This window comes from Dipodomys spectabilis, unplaced genomic scaffold (genome assembly GCF_019054845.1).
Source record: "Dipodomys spectabilis isolate Male_0828 unplaced genomic scaffold, ASM1905484v1 ptg000001l, whole genome shotgun sequence".
In the NCBI taxonomy this organism is placed as follows: Eukaryota; Metazoa; Chordata; class Mammalia; order Rodentia; family Heteromyidae; genus Dipodomys; species Dipodomys spectabilis.
The window spans coordinates 10,808,132-10,833,179 of NW_024870678.1; positions in this window are offsets into that span (position 1 = coordinate 10,808,132).

The window sequence follows — 25,048 nt, forward strand, 5'->3', positions numbered from 1 at the left end:
GTTGTTCCTCTTCCCTTCCCTAATTCAGATAAACATAAGTATAATACCAGAATACCGAAATCAAATACAGTGACAACAGGGGATATACCACAGGTGGTATAGAAACAAAAAATCACATAGAAACAAGAAATCACATAGAACAAAAGAAACAAGAAATCACATAGAACATTAAAAACAACAACAACAAAGAAAAACCTCTTGTGTCCATGTCCTGAAGTTCATTTCACTTAGCATCATATTATATGGTCATATGTACGTATCTATTGAGTTCTTCTGCTCATCTGTAAGATTATCCTAGACATGTACTAATTATTGCAAATAAGGGAAATCATGGAATCTATGTTTTTGGGAGTCTGGCTTACTTCACTTAATACGATTTTTTTCCAAGTCTTTCCATTTCCTTATGAATGGGGCAGTGTCATTCTTTCTGATGGTAGCATACAATTCATACACACACATACATACACACTATCTATCTATCTATCTATCTATCTATCTATCTATCTATCTATCTATCTATCTACCTACCTACCTATCTATCTATCTATCTATCTTACATTTTCTTGATCCATTCATCTACTGAGGGGCATCTGGGTGAGAAAGCATTTTTGTGCTATAATGAAAGATTCCTAATTCACAGGGGATCTCAGGCCAGTAGACTAGACCTAGGGACTGGAATTTCTTGTGCACAATCTCAGTAAGTATGCAAACCTCAAAGGCCAGTGGTATTGTTCTTACCTTAAGGACAGCCCATTTTCAGTCTATCAGAAATGTGTTTTATTATCATCATTTTATATGGTCATATGTACAAAGGTATTGAGCTATTGTGATCTTCTGCTAGGACTATCCTAGACATATACTGATTATTACAAATGAGGGAAACCATGGAGTCTTTGTTTCTTTGGGTCTGGCTTGCTTCACTTAATATGATTTCTTTTCTGAATTTTTCCATTTTCTTATGAATGGGGTGATGTCATTCTTTCTGATTGAAACATAGAATGCCATTATGTACTTATACCACTTTTTCTTGGTCCATTCATTTACTGTGGGACATCTGGGTTGGTTCCACATCTTAGCTATTGTAAAGTTGCATTGAACATAGTTGTGCTAGTCACTTTAGTGTGGCCCTATTTGTGATTTTTCGGATAAATGCCCAGGAGTGGGATTGCTGGATTGTAAGGGAGCTCTATGTTTAGTCTTGAGGAACCTCCATATTGCTTTCCAGAGTGGTTGAACCAGTTTATATTCCTACCAACAGCGTAGTAGCGTTCCATTTTGGCCACCTCCCAAATGAACTCCAAGTTATGGAAACAAGAGATTTATTTTTTATTTTTGTTTTTTAAATTACCATGTGAAGTTATTTCTTTTTTCTTTCATTTTTTCCCCTTTGGTTTATCCCCTGCTCCCACCGCTTTTGATTTGGTATTCTGTGTCTTGTATATATGTTTATCTGATTTGGGGAAGGGAAGGGAAATAACGAAATGGTGTGACAAAGGACAAAGAGTGAACCAATGCAACAAAACATTATGTTGGAAATGAACTTTACAACATGGGGGGAGTGGATTCAGAGGGAGGGAAAGTGGGAGAAAACAAGGAATGAGATAACAATGTTTGACAAGATATACACTCATTACCTATGTATATAACTTTAACCCCTCTGACATCACCCTTACAATAAAATTAAAAAGTTAAAAAAATGTATTTGTACCCATTTCCTGACTCAGGTCATTGTAATCCTTCTGTAATCATCTTTATAATAACATTAAAGTAAGTAATAATTAAAAATAAAATAAAATATATTTGTAACATGTTATCCTTGCTGCCACAAATTAACTAAAAAGCAGAAGTAAAGCTTAGCATTGCTGCTCCTACTTAGTATTCATCTTTGCTTGAGCCATTCTCCCTAGTCACTTGGCAAAACCTTGGATTTCAGGCTGAATGATAACATCTTTATGATAAGATATTGACAACCCTTAAGGAAGACTGAACCTTGAAGGATAGACCACCCCTACATGTGGAAAATTACCAATAATAAATAGACTGCACCTTGGAGTCAGATGAATCAGATCATGGGAACTGGATTGTTCCTCTCAAGTTGACAGCAATAGCAATTTCTCCATAACACAGAAAAACCAGAACTGAGATAATGGGCCACATTGTGATGGAGACTCTTTATGTGTATCTTTTGCCCTCTGACCCAAATTCGTCCTCTATTTAAACTCTAGCACTCATGTCTGTACCATGAAGATTGCTGAAGAAGTGTTTAGTTCCCATGGCATGCTGCACCATGTAATAAATCTTTTTCTGTCCTTCATCCCATCTCTTCATTTGACATATAGGGTGAGTAGCTGTACCTGATGAGTTCCTTTTCTAAGACTTTTCTCTCACTTTTACATTTCATGTCTTGACTGCATTCTCTCACCAGATATAAAACTGAGATAGATATTTACACTACTCTTCTGTAACAATAGCATTATTGAATGCCCTAAGCAAGGAAGATCATAGGGGTCAGAAGCTAAATATTCTAGGAGTCAGCCCTGTGAAGTTCGGCAATGAGGATTTCTGAAAACAGATGACTCTCTTGTCAAAAATAGAAAGAAAAGGCTATTTCTAGTATCAATTGTGTGTGTGTGTGTGTGTGTGTGTGTGTGTTTTAGAAGTTTGTATCTTAAATTTTGTGAATATCACTAATAGAAATTCTGATTAAGGTTATGGAAATTTCCAAGTGTTCACAAATGTTCTGATAGGAATTTTTTTGACTAACATTGCTGTTTTTCTGTTTATTTAGCTTTGTACTTTATTTTCATTTAAATCAGTTTGTCCTTTCCAAATATATGCAGAAGGTAAATCTTATTATTAAGCCTTCCTGCAAAGTATCAAAGATAATCCAGTATTCTTTTTGGTATTTATTCAATACCTACTTCTCTCTCAGTGCTTGTTCAGTTTTAACAGTCAGCCTGCATGTTGGCCAAATATTTATATTGATCACTCACTTGAGTAATTTCTTGTATAATGTGATATTTATGGATTTCATTTACTTTGGTGTTCATCTTTAATGCTTAAAACCTTGGGTGTATAAATGAGAGCATTGTTAAAGAAGATTACAATTGTTTATAAGTATGTATGAAGAAAGGATATGTACTTACCATTGGAAAAAACTGTTATGACATTATTAATGCAAAAATGGATAGCCTGCATTGCTATTGTTTTATTAGATACAATATATGAGCCTAAGTAAAGGATATGTAGTATATATTCAGTATTAAAACTGACATAGGAGTCTGAGAAAACATTAAGAAAAGAATAATCAAATATAAAGGTACTTCATGGTGACTTTAACTTGGTTCATATATAATTGAGAATATCTAATAATATTAGGAGTGATTATAAGTAAGAGTATGAAATTGTGGATACAAAAAGCTGTCAGAAATCATGTCATCTAGCATCTAAATTTTAGAGATACAGAAAATGTTCCAGACATAGCCAATGCCATTGTGGGAGGGAGTGGCAGATTCCATACTTGTATAAAAGGCTTTGTGGCTGTTCAACTTTCTTGTGTTTAAAATTGACTCTTTGGGTTATTAAAAATCACAAGGCAATGAATTTTTTAATAAAATGGTGTAGGTTCAATGAATGTTTTTTTCTTTATCAGAAAAGATGGACATTTGTTAATATTAAGATCAAGTAAATTTCTGATTATATGAAAATTTTGTAATTTCTAATTTCAAGGATAATCAGTAAAAACCAAATAAGTAGTATTTAATTCTCTAAATGTAGGTGAAATTTCCTGAAGTTCTTTTATCTTCTCCCTATCTTATCTTCTCCCCTATACAATCTTTTTCTCCATTAACTGAAGGAAGTACTTGGATAAAGAACCCTACTAAATTTTATTATTATTATCATTTGATATATGTAGGACTTCCATTGCAACAATGCAAAAAAGTTATTTTCAATAATTCTTATAAATATGTAGATAGAAAAATGACTTACATTGATTTGTCCAAACCATTAAGTCTAATATGTATTTATGGTAGGAAAATGTGATTATTATAATTCTCCCAATAACTTTCATGTCTTTACTCCTGTCAGATAAAGATGGTTTATCTCCATGGAGAATCTGGGAAAGGAAAACTCAATTTTTCTCAGATCTTTTATTTTCCTCTATGGTGCTAGCTATCCCAGGAAGAAATTCTCCACCAAGCTTTCCAGAGAAGTAAGTTTCTACTGTTTGGAGCTGTCTGTAACTAATTCTTTAGTCAAGTTTACAATTTTTTCCTAATTCTTGCAATAAACTATGTCTCCTAGATCAAGCTTATGATAATAAATGTATATTCTGATTTGTCTCCATTCCATATCTAAGTTTTTAATGACCTCAGCAAATGTTCCTGGCATAAACTAATAAAAATACAATGTACAAAATATAGCTTACATACATTACAGGGAAAATGAGATCTCCTATTCTGCTCATTCCAAATCAACTATATGAATGGACTTTTCATTAAATCCTTTAAGTGAATGCTTAGCATAGCAATCAAGGAAGAGATTTCTTTCCATAACATTTCTGTGGCTGAAATCCTTATGTTCTCTGTGCAAATGTCTTCCACTTCCTACCTTTTAGAATCTTTCTAACTCTCTGTCTCTGTCTCTCTCTCTCTCTTGTAGTTTTCTGTTATCCTTTCCCATTAGTACTATATTCTTATACCTTACATTGACACATTTCTGCATAGTATATAGATTTCTGTAAAGTATTTATGATCCTTACATGTTTTACCATAGAAAATGAATACTAGTGATTTGTAATGAATAAATCACCCACCTGGCCATTTACACACACACACACACACACACACACACACACACACACACACACACACACACACACACACACAAACACACCCCTTATATCGCTATGCCTCTTCAGAGTCATCAAAGAAGAAAAAGCATCTGACAATCTTCACTTATAAGCCTAGATGGAAGAAGTCCATAGCGTGAGTGGATAGCCCATTACAAGATGCTGCGCTAGATACAGTGCTAAGTGGTACGATACATGCAAACTTGGTTTTCTTGAGAAGAAAATAGAACCAAATGTTCATAGAGCTTCAGTAGAGAGACATTTTTCTTTGTTACACTTTTAATATATTAAATCCTATGAATTTTCACTTGGACTACAGAAAAACACCATTAGGAATTTATTTTTCTTTGGAGCTAACCTGTTAGAGAACAAAAGATTTTACAAAAAGAAAACAGAAAGTAGTCAGCTCCTCACTTGGCAAAGCAGTACAAAGTAATATGATGCTAAGAGTACTTTTATTTTTGTGTGTGTGAATACTGGGTTTTGAACTTTTTTTTTGTTGGTCATGGGGCCTGAACTCTGGGCCTGCGCACTGTCCCTCAGCTCTACCACTTGAGCCACAGCACCACTTCCACCTTTTTCTGCTTGCGTGGTGCTGAGGAATCGAACCCAGGGCCTCATGCATGCAAGGCAAGCACTCTACCACTGAGCCACCTTCCCAGCCCCATGGGTTTTGAACTTTAAGCTTTACAATCTCACTTGACTTTTTTTGCTTACAGTTCACATTCTACCATGTGAGCCACACCTCCAGTCTGGCTTTTTATTAGTTAATTAGATGTATAGTGTTGAAGACACAATTCCTGAGTAGGTAGATTTCAGGTGTATGCCACTCGCACCCAACTTGATCTTAAGGATTTTATTTGCAATTCTGGGGATTGACATTAGAACCTCCTTGCTTCCAAGGGCTCTACCAGTTGAACTATGCCTCCAGTCCTTTTGAGGTTAGCATGTTTTTCATATAGGATTTTGTACTAACTTTACTCTGGGCTGATTGCCAACTATAATACTCCTACCTCCTCCCAAGTAACTGGGACCATGGATGTTTGCCACCACACCAAGCTTTGCTTTTGAGTTAGCATGAGTTAGAGTTTGATTTAATTTTTTACATAGATTGCCTTCGGAGATCTTCCTATCACTTTATGATATTTTCCCAAGATACCATATAGTGGATCAAATTTAATAAATGGAGGAATCATTTCCTACAGATGTGAAACTCAGGCATGCTATGAAGTCAAAGTAGAAGTTACAAGTCACCTCTTGTCAAAGACATGTTTTGAGCTGTTTTGTCATTGTGTGAACAACACTGAGTGTGCTTACTCAGACCTAGGTGGTAAATTAATCACTGAACATGGTCTCTTGACTCAATCACGAGACATAGTAAACATAGGTGTATTGAGTTGCTGCTGGCATAACATGACATACTGTATAATAGTGAACTCTTTTTTATAAGCAGATGTGCGTTCTAAAATAAGGATAAGAAGTATAGTACAGTGAGTTCACAAACAAGTAACATACATGTTTGTTATTGTTACCAAGTATCAAGTTCTGTATATAGTTGTATTTTCTTTACTTCTATAAGATTGGTAATACCATAAATACTTTAACGACAGCATCATGTAAGTAATGAATGCATTGTACTGCCACTAGGTGATAAGATTGTTCAGCTTTGTAATAATCTGGAGGACCATTGTTACATAGTCTGTAATTAGCCAAAGCCCTTGCAATGCCATTCACAATTGTACTTAGCAAATTTAAATGGTAATATCACAGCTAACTGTCTTCCTGAACAGAACCAAATCATTAGTGGCTGTCCATCAACTCTGCTGAGATAATATTCAGTAATTACTTTTGAAAAGGTCTGAAGAAAGGCAATTCTGTGCATGGTATCTGAAGACATTTGCTAAGAAGAGCTCAATCCCAGTCTGTATTGGCTTGGAAGACTTGAGAAGTAATTCAGGTCATGACAATGAAGAGAAGTGGATTCTCAGAATTGAGCAATTGATTGAGAAATGGCTGTAGGAACATTCCCATCTACCCTAATGGGAAGAAAGTTTTTATAAAATGAAACTTTGGTTTTATTTACAAGATTAATTCTAGGAGGAGAGTTCCGGGAAGATGGCGGAGGAGAAGCTGGAATCTGAACAAGCTCTCGCATAGAAAGCAGTTTTAGAGTTCCAGTGAACAGTCCTAAGCCAGAGAATCACACCAAGTGTGCCATCACAGGACAGAGAGTTAGACAAGAGAGGGGAAGCCAAGACAAGGAGACACATCTGAGCGCCTGCCAGCAGCCGCCGCGGCGGCGGCAGGGTCGCAGCGGCGACCGCAGCCGGAGCCATACCTGAGCGCTCACACAGAGAGTCCGGACGAAGGAGCCAGACGAAGCGGGCGAGAGGATTCTACTCAACACCAGCAAGAACCGACAAGGAGCAGACATCTTCATCCTGCAGTTTGCAGACCAGAGACGACCCAGGATCCAAGACTCGGCGTGAGTAGAAGCCCTACGTCCTCACTCCTTCTCAGGGAGCAGAGGAGGGAAGGCCACCCCTCCCCCCCCAGCACCGGTGATCTCCATCTTGGATACCAACAAAGCTTGGAGGAGCTGCTAGCTCCAACTCAGGCCTTGGAATAAAACGAGTCATTTAACAGGTCACAAGAACTTAACGGCGAAGTGACCTGCCAGACTCAGTTCCATCCAGGGAAAAGTCACCCAGCTCAGGCACCAGCCATTGGAGTGGCTTTCCTCACTGGGTAACCAGAGCCAGAGGCTGCCCCTCCCTCTAGCAGCCACCACAATCAATTGAAAAACAGAAACCCTGAGAACGGCTCCAGGGTGGGCTCTGTGAATTTTTCACAAAATAGCCCCAGGGAAAAGCTACTGTTTGTTGAAAGGCCTCAACTCTACCAGAACCTAGCCTCATCACCCCTCTTTTGTGATTCTCAAAGCAGATCACCCTCCCATTAAACTAACCTGGGAGGGGGGATCTCAAAATCTTGGGTAAAGCAGAGCATTTTTCTGCCTGTTCCAACAAACTGACTTAAGAAACCAATCAAGCCACAGGACCTCAAGCTGACCAGAGACTCCAACAAGAGGCTGGTTAGGGACAAAAGGGAGATACAGGATTCTTCCCACCCCTCCCAAAAAAATCAAAAAAAAAAATCAAAGAACTTTTTTTTCTTCTTTAATTTTTTCTTTCTTTTTTTTGGTACCTTATATATATAAAATTTTTTTTTCCTTTTCTAAAACTTTTATTAATCTTTAATTTTTGCCTTTTTTGAAAAAATAATTGTTTTCCAGTAACTTTTTTTTCCCTCTTATAATTTTTATTTTAGGAATACGTGAATGTACGTTTTCCTTTCTTTTCTTGTCTTCTCTCTCTTTTTCTTTCTTTCTTAATTTTGTTTTTTGTCTAGCTCTACTGAACTTCTGATCTTTTTTTTTCTCCCTTTTTTATCCTTTTCACCTTTTCCTTTCTTTTGTTCTTCTGTATGCGACTTAACTCTTGTCCTGCACATCCTCAGATAAACCCATAGTTAACTAGTAGACCCTATCCCCCATTGTGTACACACTTAATCCACAAATTTATTACTCAATCCAAAACCTCTGAGACTTAAATTCCTTAATAGCAGTACTACCTCTTTATACCTATATAATATTTTAAGCATTTTTTAAGTTTTTCACATCTCCTCTATCTCCCTCCTGTTTTCTCATTATATTCACATTCCTCTCTAAATAGATGGTCTTTCAATCTCCATAACTATATTAATTTTTACGTTTCTAATTTTTTTTTCTGGTCTCTTTTCATTTCCCTTTCCCTTTCTTCTTTTTCTCTCCCTCTCTACTTGCATCCTACCCAACCTATTTCCTGCATTGAGATTAGGACATAGTTAACTCTCCCTGTGCCTCCCCACACCAATCTATTCCTAATTTTTACCCACATCTCTCCCTAACCCTAAAAATTTCTGGTTTTCCAAATTCTTCTCTGCGGTTCGAAGCCCATTAACATATAGTTGTTTGATGTTGAATAGATGTATCTGTTGAACTAGATTGTATCTGTAGACTATTGACTGTATAAATGCAAACGTTGGTTGATGGTTGCCTTAAGATAGTGTTCTAGCACAAAACTGGTGCTATTTTCATCTCAAATGGGCAGAGTAAGCCAAAAAAACACAAGAAAAATGGCAAATCCGGGTATCTCAATTCCCAATCTTGATAATCAGGGGTCAGATCAGATAATGAACAATCCAGAGGAGAGTTCCCAAATAGCTCTACAAACACTGGTGGCAAACATGATAAATGAGAAGTTTGACAACTTACAAAGGACTCTGTATGAGCGTGATAAGGAGGGAGAGGAGGCATCCCAAAAGTTTATACAGGAATATCATAAGCGTGAGGAAGCTACTCAAAAACTGATACAGGATTTGCATGAACAACTTGAGAATACTCAAAGAGAAAGGGAGAAATGGCGTGAGCAGGCTGAGAACACTCAAAGAGAACTGCAGGAATCCCACAAACGGGAGGAAGCTAATCAAAGAGTAATTCAGGAATTGAGAGACCAGGTAGAGAATACACAAACATCACTAAAGGCATTCATGGAATCCATTAACAAAGAGCTGAAGGAAGTCAGGGAGACCACAAAAGGAATGCTGAATGGAACCCAACAGAAGGAATGGGAGCCCAAAGAAATCATAACCAATCAACTAAGTGATTTGAGAACAAACACTGAACACCAAATTAAGGAAGTAAAGAAATTCATACAAGACCTAAAACAGAGCTTCAACAAAGAACTTGAAGCCATCAAAACTGACCAATTAGAAGGAAAAGAGATAAAAAACAAAGTAGAGAGTCTTGACAGCAGGTTAGACCATGCAGAAGATCGAATCTCAGGGATTGAAGACAGCCTAGATATTATAGAGAAAGAACATGCAACCATCCAAGACAAGTCCAAGAAGTATGATAGATCTATCCAACACCTGGAAGACACCATCAGAAGGCCTAATCTAAGGATAATGGGTGTAGAGGAGCACCTAGAAACAGAAGTTAATGGTCTAGGAAATTTGTTTAACAGGATCCTAGCAGAGAACTTCCCAAACATACAAAAAGATAGGCCTATTCAGATACAAGAAGCTTTTAGAACCCCAAATAGACCAGACCAGAATAGGACATCCCACCGTCACATTATAATCCACACAGGATCAACTCAGACCAAGGAAAAGATCCTTAAAGCTGTCAAGGAGAAAAGGGTAATCACCTATAAAGGGAAACCAATTAGAATCACCTCAGATTTCTCAGCAGAGACAATCAAAGCAAGAAGAGCCTGGAATGATGTATGCCATGCCCTAAAAACAAACAACTATCAACCAAGAATACTGTACCCAGCTAAACTCTCCTTCATAACTGAAGGCCAAATAAAAACCTTCCATAGCAAAGAAAAATTGAAACAATACATCTCCACCAAACCAGTCCTACAAAAGATTCTTAAAGATGTCCTACACATAGAAAACCAACAAGACCGCAACAAAGGCCAAGAAACTGCACCCAAACTGAGAATCCAAGAACCATAGGAAGAACCCAGTTTTCGCAGCCCCCAAGAAGGTGGATAACATGGCAGGAACTCCCAAATACCTCTCAGTCCTATCTCTTAACGTTAACGGACTGAACTCTCCAATTAAGCGACATAGACTGTCTAGTTGGATTAAAAAACAAGACCCTTCTATCTGCTGCCTGCAGGATCACATCTTGCCCCTAAAAACAAACACATTTTCAATGGTAAAGGCTGGAACAAAATCTACCAAGCAAACGGCCCCCATAAACAGGTGGGAGTTGCAATCTTAATATCAGATAAAATAGACTTCAAATTAAAATTCGTGAGAAGAGATAAAGAAGGTCGCTACATACTAATTAAAGGATCTCTCCTTCAGGAGGATATCACAATTTTAAATATCTATTCGCCAAACAATGGAGCACCCAAATTTATCAAAGAAGCACTACTTTCCCTCAAATCCCATATAGATCCAAAGACATTAATTGTTGGGGATTTTAACACACCACTCTCCCCACTAGGTAGATCAACTCGGCAAAAACTCAACAGAGAAACCGCAGGTCTAAACAGCTGCATAGATCAACTAGACTTAACAGACATCTACCGAACATTTCACCCAGCAGCATCAGAATACACGATTTTCTCAGCAGCACATGGAACGTTTTCTAAAATAGACCACATTTTAGGCCACAAAGCAAACTTGCCTAAATTCAGAAACATTGAAGTTATACCTTGCATTCTCTCTGACCACAAGGGAATAAAATTAGAACTCAACACTAAAAGCCACCAAAGAAAGTCCAGTATCACATGGAGGCTGAACAACACACTGCTGAATCAAGAGTGGGTCATGGAAGAGATTAGAAAGGAAATTCAAATGTTCATGCTATTCAACAAAAATGAACACACAAATTACCAGCTCCTCTGGGACACAGCAAAGGCAGTACTCAGAGGCAAGTTTATAGCTCTGAGCTCCTACATCAACAAATTGGAGAGATCTGAAACTAGCAATTTAATGACACATCTAAACCTCCTTGAAAAAGAACAGCAAGATAAACCCCAAACCAGTAGACGGAAAGAAATAATCAAAATTAAATCAGAATTAAATGAATTAGAATCCAAAAAAACTATAGAAAGAATCAACAAAACAAAGAGTTGGTTCTTCGAAAAACTTAACAAAATTGACAGACCCTTAGCAAATCTTCTCAGAAAAAGAAGAGAACACACCCAAATTAATAAACTCAGAGATGAGAATGGAAACATCACCATGGAAACAACCAAGATTCAGAACATTATAAGGGAATACTTCTCAAAACTTTATGCTAATAAGTTTGAGAACTTGACAGAAATGGACCTTTTCCTAGCAAATATTGACATGCCAAAACTAAACCAAGATGAGTTAAACCAGCTTAACAGGCCCATATCAAGCATTGAAATAGAAACAGCAATAAGAGACCTCCCAGCTAAGAAAAGTCCAGGACCAGATGGTTTCACAGCGGAATTTTACAAGGCCTTCAAAGCAGAGCTCACACCAATACTCCTCCAACTCTTCAATGAAATTGAAAGAGAAAGCTCACTACCGAACACATTCTATGAAGCCATCATAACCCTCATCCCAAAACCAGGCAGGGACTCATCAAAGAAAGAGAACTATAGACCCATTTCTTTGATGAACATTGATGCAAAACTTCTCAACAAAATTTTCGCCAATCGACTTCAACAATTCATGCAAAAAATCATACACCACGATCAAACTGGATTCATTTCAGGGATGCAAAGCTGGTTCAATATACGCAAATCAATTAATATTATTCATCACATCAACAGGAGCAAGAATAAGAACCACATGGTTATCTCAATAGATGCAGAAAAAGCATTCGACAAGATCCAACACCCCTTTATGATGAAGGTTTTGGAAAAATTAGGAATCCATGGAACATTCCTCAATACAATAAAGGCTGTATATGACAAACCTACAGCCAGCATTATACTCAATGGTGAAAAACTAAAGCCATTTCCTCTTAACTCAGGAACAAGACAAGGATGCCCACTCTCTCCACTTCTCTTCAATCTAGTATTAGAATGCCTAGCTACAGCAATAAGACAAGATGCAGACATAAAGGGGATCCAAATAGGGAAAGAAAAAATAAAACTCTCCCTCTTTGCAGATGACATGATCTTATATTTAAAGAATCCCATAGACTCCACTCCCAAATTACTCAAGCTGATTCAAAACTTTGGCAAAATAGCAGGTTATAAAATTAACCCCCAAAAATCAATGGCTTTTCTGTATGCCAACAATGAGAAAAGTGTGGCTGAAATTAGGAAAGCAACTCAATTTGTAATAGCCCCACAAAAAATAAAATACCTAGGAATTAACTTAACTAAAGAAGTGAAGGACCTCTATGATGAAAACTTTAAAATCTTGAAAAAGGAAATCAACACAGAACTTAAAAAATGGCAAAACCTCCCATGCTCCTGGATTGGAAAGATTAACATCGTGAAAATGGCAATACTTCCCAAGGCTATCTATAAATTCAACGCAATACTTATCCAAATTCCAACCTCATTCTTCAAGGAAATAGAAGAGGCAATCCAAAAATTCATATGGAACAATAAAAGACCCCGAATAGCAAAAACGCTCCTGAATGGAAAGAACACTGCTGGAGGAATATCAATACCAAACTTCAAACTCTACTATAAAGCCATAGTAATCAAAACAGCTTGGTATTGGCATAAGAACAGACCTCAGGACCAATGGAATAGAATTGAAAACCCAGAAATGAACCTACAGACCTATAGCCATCTAATCTTCGATAAGGGAGCTAAAACAATAGAATGGAAGAAAGACAACCTCTTCAGTAAATGGTGCTGGCAAAATTGGTTAACTACATGTAGAAAACTTAAGCTAGATCCTTATATTTCACCCTGCACCAGAATCAACTCCAAATGGATCAAAGACCTTGAACTCAAAGCAGACACTCTGAAAACATTACAGGATGGAATAGGAGAAACCCTAGGTCTCCTTGGCTCAGGCCGAAATTTTTTGAATAGAGACCCGGAAACACAACAAATCAAAGAAAGGTTGGACAAATGGGATTGCATAAAGTTGCAGAGCTTCTGCAGGGCAAATGACATAGCTAGCAAGATCAATAGAAAGCCCACGGATTGGGAGAAGATCTTTACTAGCCATACAACGGACAAGGGTCTCATATCTAAAATATACTTGGAACTCAAAAAATTAAACCCCCCAACAACAAATCCTCAAAGAAACAACTGCCCAATAAATAAGTGGGCGAAAGACTTAAAGAGAAACTTCTCTGAAGAAGAAAGAAGGATGGCCAATAGACACATGAAGAAATGTTCAACATCCCTAGCCATAAAAGAAATGCAAATCAAAACAACATTGAGATATCACCTCACTCCAGTTAGAACGGCAAAAATCAAGAGCTCTAACAACAACAGATGCTGGAGGGGATGTGGACAGAAAGGAACCTTACTTCATTGTTGGTGGGAATGTAAACTTGTTCAACCACTTTGGAAAGCAGTATGGAGGTTCCTCAAAAGACTTCACATAGAGCTCCCCTATGACCCAGCAATCCCACTTTTGGGCATTTACCCTAATGTTTACAAACAAGACCACACTAAAGCTACCAGCACAACTATGTTTATTGCAGCATTATTTACCATAGCTAAGACATGGAACCAACCGAGATGCCCCTCAGTAGATGAATGGATCAAGAAAATGTGGTATATATACACAATGGAATTCTATGCCTCTATCAGAAAGAATGACATTGCCCCATCTGTTAGGAAATGGAAAAACTTGGAAAAAATTATATTAAGTGAAGTAAGCCAGGCCCAAAGAAACATAGGTCCCATGGTTTCCCTTATTTGTAATATCTAGTATATGTATGAGTCAAGCGGAAAAGGTCAGATAATGTGATGTCAGGAAAATGAACCCTTAGATGTGTATTTTAATGTTTTTTTCTTTCATGCATGTGTTTCTAACACATTTATAAGATTATCTCTTTGTTGCTTTGTATGTCCCTCCCCCACAGTATAACCCCTGCTTTCACTATATTTGATGTCAGTATAACTTGTGGAGGAGATGGGGAAAAACCAGTTGTTTAAGGATACAGGTGGACCTGTTGCAACAATGAGAAGTACAAGTTGTCATGTCCAAAACGAGCTTTACAACGTTGGTGCGGGGCGGGGGGTGGGGGGGAAGGAGAAGGATTGGGATTAGGGGGGGAGGGGGGAGGCTGGGAAGGGATGTGAAGGGTAAACAAAAGAGGAGGCTGCAATGCTTGATAAGAAATATATGCATTATCCTGCCCATGTAACTGTAACTCCTCTGTACAGTATGTTCACAAATAAAATTAAATTAAATTAAAAAAAAAGATTAATTCTAAAAGATCAACAAGAAATGAGTTATTGTAGCTGTGTTGACATTTCAGGCCATAAAGTGACTAGAAATAACACAATATGCCTTTCAAGTATACTGACACAACTGAGTGACATTTACATGGGGAAAGATATTAATTATCTTTCTCAAAGGTATACAGCAAGGTTAAGGATTTAAATGATGACCTTTTATAATGAGTTTTAATTTGTAATGTCTGTTTTGTGGTAGACTTGATGGACACTGAGACCAATATCCAATTTATCCAATTTTACTGATGGCCTCAGGTTCGTCAAGTTGTGCCCTTCAGGAAGATTTTGCATATGTTTTGGTCAACATTATGAAAAGAGTAAGCAAAAACTGAGTCATATTCCAAAGCTGAGGAAATAAAAACAGTGGGTTTTTTTTTGTTTTCCTTGAACTCTGGGACTGAGTACTGTCCTTCAGCTCTTCAGCTCAAGGGTAGAGCGCTACCACTTGAGCCACAGCACCACTTCTGGTTTTCTGGTGGTTTATTGGAGATAAGAGTTTCACGGCCTTTCTTGCCCGAGTTGGCTTTGAACTGCGATCCTCAGATCTCAGCCTCTTGAGTAGCTAGGATTACAGGCCTGAGCCACCGGCATCCAGCTAAAAGCAGTTTTTAAAACTTGGTCATAGTTTATGTTTACTGAATCACTGAGCAAATTTACTGAACATAGTTATAATCTACAGAACATCTTTGACTTATACCATATAATTATTTCCTTCTTGCTTAGAGGTCTCATGTAGCTTGTTTTGAGCTCACAATAGCTTTTGGGTAGATTTTATTTGTTCTTGTCAGTTTGTTAAGCATTGAAAATGTTAGAAAAATCTCCAGGTCTTAAAATTCCTTTGGAAACTTAGCAGAGCCATCATCATCCCTTCCACTTCCCTTAAGCCAATGATCTGATGGAGTGGAGCTATACTGTACATCCCAAGAGAGCAGTGCTTTATGATGTAAAGCACCCTAGAATCTTATGCCTTCACTGCTTACTTAGATTGGGTATCATTCCAGACACCTGAATTTGGAACTGTGCTTTCAGTCATCTAGCATTGCTGTGTCTTCAAATATTCTCCTGAAGTCTTCTTAACATACCGTTCCAATAACATTGCTGTCATATATATATATATATATATATATATATATATATATACATATACATATATATATATATGTATGTATGTATATTATACATATATAACAAAATACTACAATATTCTTTTAAAAAATCAGTCTGGGAATGGAGATGTGGCTCAAGAGGTAGAGTGCTAGCTGAGCAAGACATACAAGAAAGTACAAGCACCTTAGTTTAAGTCTCAATACCTCAAAATATCCATCTTACTTCTCTTACTAGCAATTATGTCAGGCTTTGCCATTTTGACCATCATTTATTTAAAAAACTTGTAATGTGGTAAGTAGTGGAGGAGAATCTGGGATGATTTAGTAGAAGTTGATATATTTCTTCATTGTATAATCTAGGATTACTTAAATAGTTAAAACTTGGGAAATAAACATATTATATTATATAGAACAATAATCATGTTGTCATTTGGGTTCTTCTCTTGTGCTGAGAAGATTTTTGATATGCTGATTTTTCTCTTGAGACCCAAATTTGTGTTCATTTGCTGCCTTTTCTTTCTTTGGCCATGTGTTACCTTTAGTAATTAAATTTCAGAGGATATATTGTTAACACCACTACTCTATGGAGAAGGAAACCCCTATCAGTCTTTCTTTGTCTTGAATTGTCTCATAGCAAAATATAAACTTGCTATCCTGGTTTAGTGAGTAGAATGAATTAAAACTAGATATATCTGTATCGTAATCACAGTCACATGCAGACTCATGTGTAGTGGGTTCTCATTTATTGGCTTTACATTATTCTCATACCTTAGTGAAGTTTAACACATTGGTTAACCAGATAAATAATCAATGTGTTAGAATGTTGATTGTCTTTCCTTGTTGTCTTGCGCACATATGCATACCACGAGTATCAAATAATCCTAATCTTATCAAGATTTTTTTCAAAGAGTTTTTGTTATGTACCCAACGGAACGTCATTATATCTGAACTTTAGGATTGTGAGCAGTGCAAATTGAAGAACTCAGTAAATTAAAATATTTTGTCTGTTTGCTTAAAACCAAAGTTTACCCCATATATAAAGAAGGCAAGTTTGAGAGGAAAGTTGAGAGGTTTGAACAATAAGGGACAGACATTAAAAAAACACAAAAAAGGCCCTGTATGCTGCCAGCCCTTTCCAAGGTGGAAGTTATATAAATAATCTGGGACTTGTTTTATTCATCTTTGAATCTCCAATTCTGGTCCTCATGCTGGCAGACAGGGAGGCAGTCAGTAACTATCAGGTTTGTCAAGTGAATAACTTTGAATATAGTTGTGTGAGGAGTTAGACTGCTACTCAGATGTCTATGGACAGACAAGTCCAATGGGAACAATTGTCTCCCAAAGACCTATTACTAATAATTGTGTCCTTCAAATGATTTTGAAACCAGTTACTGATTGAAATAAAAAGAATTTATGTTAAAGACTAGGTCAATGCAATATATTTGAGGAGACCTCAACATGAGGAGGCCTTAAAGGCTGTTCTAACTGATGCAAAAGAAAAAGAAAACTAACAGTGCAAATATTACATAACAAAGAATATTTTATTTTTATATTTACTGAAGAAACTAATGTTTCAGAGCCATATCGTATAAAAATACTTGAGTTTACTTTCTACCATATTAGCATATTAGGCTTGACACAGGATAATACTGATTGAAGTAAAAACTGTTTTTTTGTTTTGTCAGTCATGGGTCTTGAACTCTGAGCCTCAGTGCTGTCCCTCAGCTCTTCAGCTCAAGGCTAGTGCCCTCCCACTTGAGCCCCTTGAGCCACAGCACCACTTCTGGTTTTCTGGTGAATTACTGGAGATGAGTCTCACCGACTTTCTTGCGGGGGCTGGATTTGAATGGCAATCCTCAGATCTCAGCCTCATGAGTAGCTACGATAATAGGCGTGAGCCACTGGCGCCCAGCTAGAAAAAGCTTTGATAATTGCACATTAATAGTATCTTTGCCTATTACCTAGGGTATTAGATTTCACAATTTTCTGACCACTATGTGTATATTCTTCTGGACATAAATAAATCTGTAAGCAGTGTCATTGTGGAGGGTTTCACCAATTTAAACCTATATAAATATTAATTAGAAGATTTTAGATGAACTCACCCACTCTCCCTTGTTTGCTCCATGGCATTTTATTTTTCTCTTATTATTTTAATTTCACTAAGTTGATTGTAATAAATGAAATTCATATTTGTCACTTATGAACAGTCTGAAAAATCACTACAGGAGAGCTAACAAAAGTAAGAAAGTATGTTCCAATGGTTTGTTTTCTAAAAGTAAAATTTGAGGAGTAACTTAGAAAGTACTTATATAATCTTCCATGGCTTCTTTGTGTAGTTAATTTGCTTTAATTATGGATGAAAATACTGTTGGTAAATCAGATTTCTAAGATGACCACCCAGAGCCTTTCTCATTCCATATGCATGCCTTACATATTCTCTGGCATGATAAAGATGGTACATTTTATTCCTAGGGTAAGAGTATGTCATGTGGCTCCATTGATTGTAAGGAGATTTTTATACTGGTTTGACCTAACCAAGTGAGCCATTTGAAAACATTTGAAAGTATCTTTGGCTATGGGCAGAAGAGTAAGCCAGAAATCTGAATCATGATCAACAGCCAGTGCCCATTACCAACTTGGAAAAGGGATCCATGTGACAAGATATGTAGGTCTTCCTTAGGAGCTAAGAGTCACTTCGATAGATATAAGCAAGGAGTCCTTGACAATAAAAAAAGGAATTCCACTACATTGAGAACTAGCTTGAAAATAAGCTTTCTTCCAAAGCTTGGAAGCAGCACCTAGTCTATCCACATCTTGGTTTTCACCTGTGAGCCTTAGCTGAGAGGCTATTCATGCCTTTGTATTATGCACTGAAGGCTTGCAGAATTTGTTTTGAAGAAACAGAAAGTTAATAGAACAGCCAAGATATTTTATCATTCTTCATTATCTTTGAAAAAGAGTTCTATTTGTATGTCCTCCCTATAATGCAGGGAAATGTCTAATTCAGTTTGGAACAGTTCATTACAAAGTGCAGTATTAAATAAGGAAGATTTCTTTGTTCTTCAATCATTTTCTGTTAATTAGGGTGTTGTGAATCCATCTGTCAATAACATATATAAATTTTTAAGCCTGTCATATAAGATTTAAATGTCTCATTTTAACACCTCAACAGCTTGGTAAAAGTTTTAGATCAGATACTGGTCTTATTTGACAGATGAGGATGAAATACAATTAGGGTGGAAACTTGTTCCATGTAGCAAGCTCAGAAAATCGTGAATCTGGCTAGTTCCCAGATATTCAGTGAATTATTCTTTGTTCCATTCATTTATCCAACAATATTTATTTATATATATATATATATTATTGTGAAAATACTGTACAGAGGGGTTACAATTACATGGGCAAGATCATGAGTACATTTCTTATCAAGCATTGTAGACTCCTCCTTTGTTTCCCCTTCCCATCCCTTCCCTTCCTCCCCCTCGTCCTCCCAATCCTTCTCCCCTCCTCCCCCCCACTAAATTTGTAAAGTTCATTTTCGACATAACGACTTGTACATCTCATTGTTGCAAAGGGTCCATCTGTATCCCTATTTAAACAATTTGTTTTTTTCCCTTCCCCTCCACAAATTATACCAACATCAAATACAGTGAAAGCAGGGGTTATACCATGGGTGAGGTACATACAAAACAATAAAGAAATAATCTTATAAATGTGTTAGAAACAATCACATGAAAGAAAAAAAAATTTGAATACATATCTTAGGGTTAATTTCCCTAACATCAACTTATCTGACCTTTTCTGCTTGACTCAGACATATACTAGTTATTACAAATAAGGGAAACCATGGGACCTGTGTTTCTTTGGGCCTGGCTTACTTCACTTAATATGACAAACCTACAGCCAGCATTATACTTAGATGAAAAACTAAAGCCATTTCCTCTTAACTAAGGAACGAGACAAGGATGTCCACTCTCTCCACTTCTCTTCAATCTAGTATTCGAATGCCTAGCTACATCAATAAGACAAGATGCAAACATAAAGGGGATCCAAATAGGGAAAGAAGAAGTAAAACTTTCCCTCTTTGCAGATGACATGATCTTGTATTTAAAGAATCCCACAGACTCCACTCCCAAATTACTCAAGCTGATTCAAAACTTTGGCAAAGTAGCAGAGCAAAATACTAACCCTCAAAAATCAATGGCTTATCTGTATGCCAACAATGAGAAAAGTGGGGCTGAAATTAGGAAAGCAACTCCACTCGTAATAGCCCCACAAAAAATAAAATACCTAGGAATTAACTTAACCAAAGAAGTGAAGGACCTCTATGATGAAAACTTTAAAAACTTGAAAAAGGAAATCGAAACAGAACTTAGAAAGTGGCAAAAACTCCCATGCTCCTCAATTGGAAAGATCAACATTGTGAAGATGGCAATACTTCCCAAGACTATCTACAAATTCAATGCGATACCTATCAAAATTCCAACCTCATTCTTCAAGGAATTAGAAGAGCCAATCCAACAATATTTATTATAGCAAATATTTTTCTAGGTCCAGTGAGCACAGTGGTAGTGAAAACAGAAAAAATAGTGGTCTAAAAGAGCTTGCATTCATGTTTGTGAATTAGAAAATTCTCCCTAACATAGTGCTTTTACAATTTTTTAAACATGTCAGAAATGACACATAGAAAACAGTGGACACATCAAGTACATGTATATAGCTTGATGCTCTATAACAAAGGAAACACTTGGGTAAACGCCAAAAAGGAAACATGGACATTCTGATATGTATTTTTTGTGTAGGTCTGTGCCCAGGATGACCTAATCTCATTTTACCATATAGTGGGATTATAGGTGTGCACCATCATACCTGGCCTCTAGGCAGTGCTTCCATTCAGTAGAATAAGTAGAATTTCTTGGCCATAGGGTGTGGGCTCAGTGTCAGTGGATATCCCCCAAAATAGTTTGGGTGACAGACTCTAATGAATCCTCAAATAAATAGCAATTTCTGGAGTTCATGCTCTTATGCAACCCTCTTTCCTTAAGAAAAGCATACCCTTGCTCATCAAGAATCTTGATGACAATGTAGACAGGCTCGCAGATTGGAGGCAGCTTTCCACAATTGAACAGAGGGTGCAGCAAAACTGGGTCAGAGCAATAGAACCTGGGAGATATGATTTTGTGACCTTGATAATTGCTGCATGCGGTTTAAAAATGTGAATTTGCATGAAATTTATGTGACAAAAACAACAGATATAGTAGGTAGTATCAACCTATACTCCCATTTGGTATACCCTGAATGTATCCAGTGCCTCCTTGGGCCACATGCATGGGCACATGCCATATAGTTGGCATTTTACTACTAGCCATTGTATTACATTGTATTACCATCTCAAGGACGGTTTAATTTACACTCCTGTGTTCTCCCCTGAGGTCAAGCAGCATTTTCTAAGTTTCTTAGCCACTTGCTTTCCTGAAGTGCCTATTAAAATCGTTCACTTTTTCTTGAATGTGTTTAGATGGATTTAAGAGTTCTTTATTTGTTTTAGGTATGATACCCTTGTTACTTAAATGAAAATGAAGTCTGTTGTTGCAACATATGAGTGATTTGTCTTTTAATTCACTTAATATGTTTTTAGATGAATGGGGGTTCAAACTTAGTAAACATTTTCCTCTGTGTTTGGTACTTTTGTGTCTTTCTCTGTCTTGAGTTAATTAATATACTTTTCTATACTAGATTTGTGAAATTTTAAAACTTAACTGTTTTAACTTAATAAAGCATAACCACGGTTGATTTTTATGTTAGTTATGTCCATATCTATGACTACTGTTTGCATTATTATAAGTCAACTGTAAACAGACAACCATGTTGTTTGTTTCCCGTTCTATCCCAATGGTAGAAATGTCCATTGTTGACCAAAATTATCCTATTACAACTGACTGAAACTTACCTTAAATTTTGCTGTTTAGTCTTTCTTGTTGATTTTTTTTTCTCCTGGATTGTTTTGATTTTCTTGACATTCATGTTTGAAATTTAAATTTAGCTTATCAAGGTCAAAAGGTAATGTGCTGAGATTTTGAGAGGAATTATGTTGACCCATGGACCAGATTGTGTGAACATCTTCCAGTCCACAAGGTCTCTCCACTTGTTTAGATTTCCTTTTATTTCTGTCAGTAAGGTTTTCAGCTTTTTTGCATAAATTTCTTGCACAATAGTTGTTCTTTTTAATACCTCACTACCATTAAGATAAAAATAAAGATGCAGTTGATTTGCTAATTCATTTATTGCAGCTTATAGTTTAAAAATATTTAGATTATCCACAAATAATGAGCTTTAAAATTAATTAGTTAACTCATTCATTCCATTTAAAGGGTATCAGGATAGTAATATTATTTTAATGCTTCATTTTAATTGGCATATAATAAATTGTACATAATAAGAGGCTTTATTATGACATCTTGATACATGCATATACTGAACCTTGATCATATTTATGCCCTCTATTACTCTTTCTTCTTCCTCTTCTTTTGTCTTTTCCCCTTCTCTTCCACTTTCCTTAGCAATTTTCCTTTTACTTTCATGATCTTGGTGTTTTCTCTATCTTCCTTCCTTTCTTCCTTCCTTTCTTTCTTCCTTCCTCTCTTTCTATATTTCTTTCTGTGTTTCCTTTCTCCTCCTCTTCCTTTCCCTTTCTTCCTCCTTCACTTTCTGTACCAAACTGTAGTAATTTGAAGTTCAAACACAGTGTAAAATTCAGTGATGACAGCATAAAGCCATATTTCTTTATTGATCTTAAAGTAAAATAATTCAATATTTTACATTAATTACAGTTTTAAAATGACCTCTATAATTGAATATCATTCTATATATTTTAGTTTGCTCAATCTTTATAAATGGATAAATGGACAGTGAATTTTATTAAAAGTCAGTTGGCATTCCTTAAGATGACTATACTAACTCCATTATGTATTCTATCAATGGCCTAGCATAGATCGATTTTGTAATGCTACAGAACTGGTATTATATTTAGACTTTATGTATTGCTGAACATATTTTGCTGATACAATTGGCCTTGTATTTCTATGGGTTTGGCATCTACGATTTAAATAAGCACACATCAACAGTATTTGAAATATTCTTACATTTGAAATGAGCATGTTTAATAGAACTTTTGTTGTCATTATTTTATTAAAAACACAAATATCAGCTATTTATATAACCTTTAGATAATATTAGATGTTAAAGTAATCTACAGATGACAAATTACATGAAAGGATGAGTATAGCTTTTATGCAAGTAATATACCGTCTTTTAGAAGGAACTTGAATATCTATATTTTTATATGAAGAGTCCTGAAACCAATCTACTGCATATACTGAGAGATGATTGTATTTTGTTTAGGTATACTCTGTTGCACCTGTGGTTTTGTGATTTTTTTTCTGTAATGTTTGCCTCCAGTTTGAGCTTGGTTGAGATTCTTCTCTGTATAACCTATCTGTGTATAATGCTGACATTGTTTTCTCCTTAAATATGTGAATACATTTGATTGAATTCACTGACAAGTCATCAGGAATATTATTTTCTTCCTTGGAAAATACTTCGATTACAGATTCAATTTCTTCATGATTATGGAATTTAGGGTTTTCTATTTTATTGTAATAATTATTGGTTAAATTGTTATTTTGTCCATTCATCTGTATTTTTAACACCCTTCATACATATGTTATAATATCTTTTTATTAAAACACTCTAGAAACTACTGGTGTTCCCTTTTAAATTTCTTTGGTGTCTATTTTATTTTTCTCAGTTTCACTAATGGTTTCCAGTTTCTTTTATCTTTCTATTTTAACAATTTTAATTGGGGGGTTGGCATTATGTTTCCAATATTGCATGAAGAAAATATTCAGTGCTTAAAGTGATACTATGTTCCATTCTAAAGAACTATGTTGGTATCTATTCAGACATCTAGCACCCTGGAAGCTGGGTCCACTTGCTCTCAGATGTCACTTTAAAACTGTTTTAGAGCCTCTTACGATTCAAATTTGGGCTGCTCTTCTTCTAAGATCCATTTTTATTTCCACTTTGTTTTGTGTCTAGTTCCTTAGAGTCACAATCCCAAAAGGGGTGGGCTTACTGAAGAAATTCCACTTGGTGGCTTCTAAATGTCAATCACTTGCCTCTCCAGCCCCGAGAGACCATCTAAACCTGCATGCACTCTTAATCTATCAACTATTCTGCTCACAACCATTCAGTAATTTGGAAAAATTGGCATTAAAAGATGGACAGACTTTTCTGTGTCTTTAAACGTCTCTTGGTTTGTGTTTTAGGAATTTTCTATTGCCTTTAATATTTTTCAAGTGGATGTTTAAAAGGAGTTTAACTTATTTCTTTAACTGCCTTCAACTGGAAGGTTGATTCAGTTTGTAAAACCTTTAGTCTATTGTGGTTATATCTAATTAAAATGAATGTTCATGATAAAAACTTTTTATGTAAAACAGGATTTTTGTTGAATATATAAGTATGTGTGTATGAACATATATGTGTATATATATTTGTATAATACATGTTTATTGATATGTTGAGTATCAGATTAGTCTTCTCATAAGTGAGACTATTTCATTATTTTTCTTTTGAAAACTATTTTCTCTTTCAGGTGACAATTGCTTTTCCTTTGTCCAACTAAAGTAAACTCTATTTACTTTTTGCTCTCATCATAGATCTTGTAAATTACGTACAGCTGTAGTTTTGGCTTTTTAAAAGAGTATTAATTTAAAAGCTGTAGGCAGGCTGTTGGGATCCTTCTAAGACCATCCAGTGACTGTAGAGGTAGTCACTGATCACTGAATTGTATCTATTGTATTTCCTTGGGAGAACATCCTATATATCTTACAACTTTGGCATTTACACATTAAAATTTTGGTTTTTCTTTTTCATAGCTAAACTGAAAATCCATAATGGAAAATAATTTGTGAGGGATGAACTTGATTCACAAATGCTTTGAATCTGATAGTGTTGGTAGGGAAGTTGGCACAGTGACTGAGCTCTTTTTACTTCCTGTTTACTACTATTTACTCAGACTACTTTCTGTGCAAATTTGTCATTCTCTTTGAAAT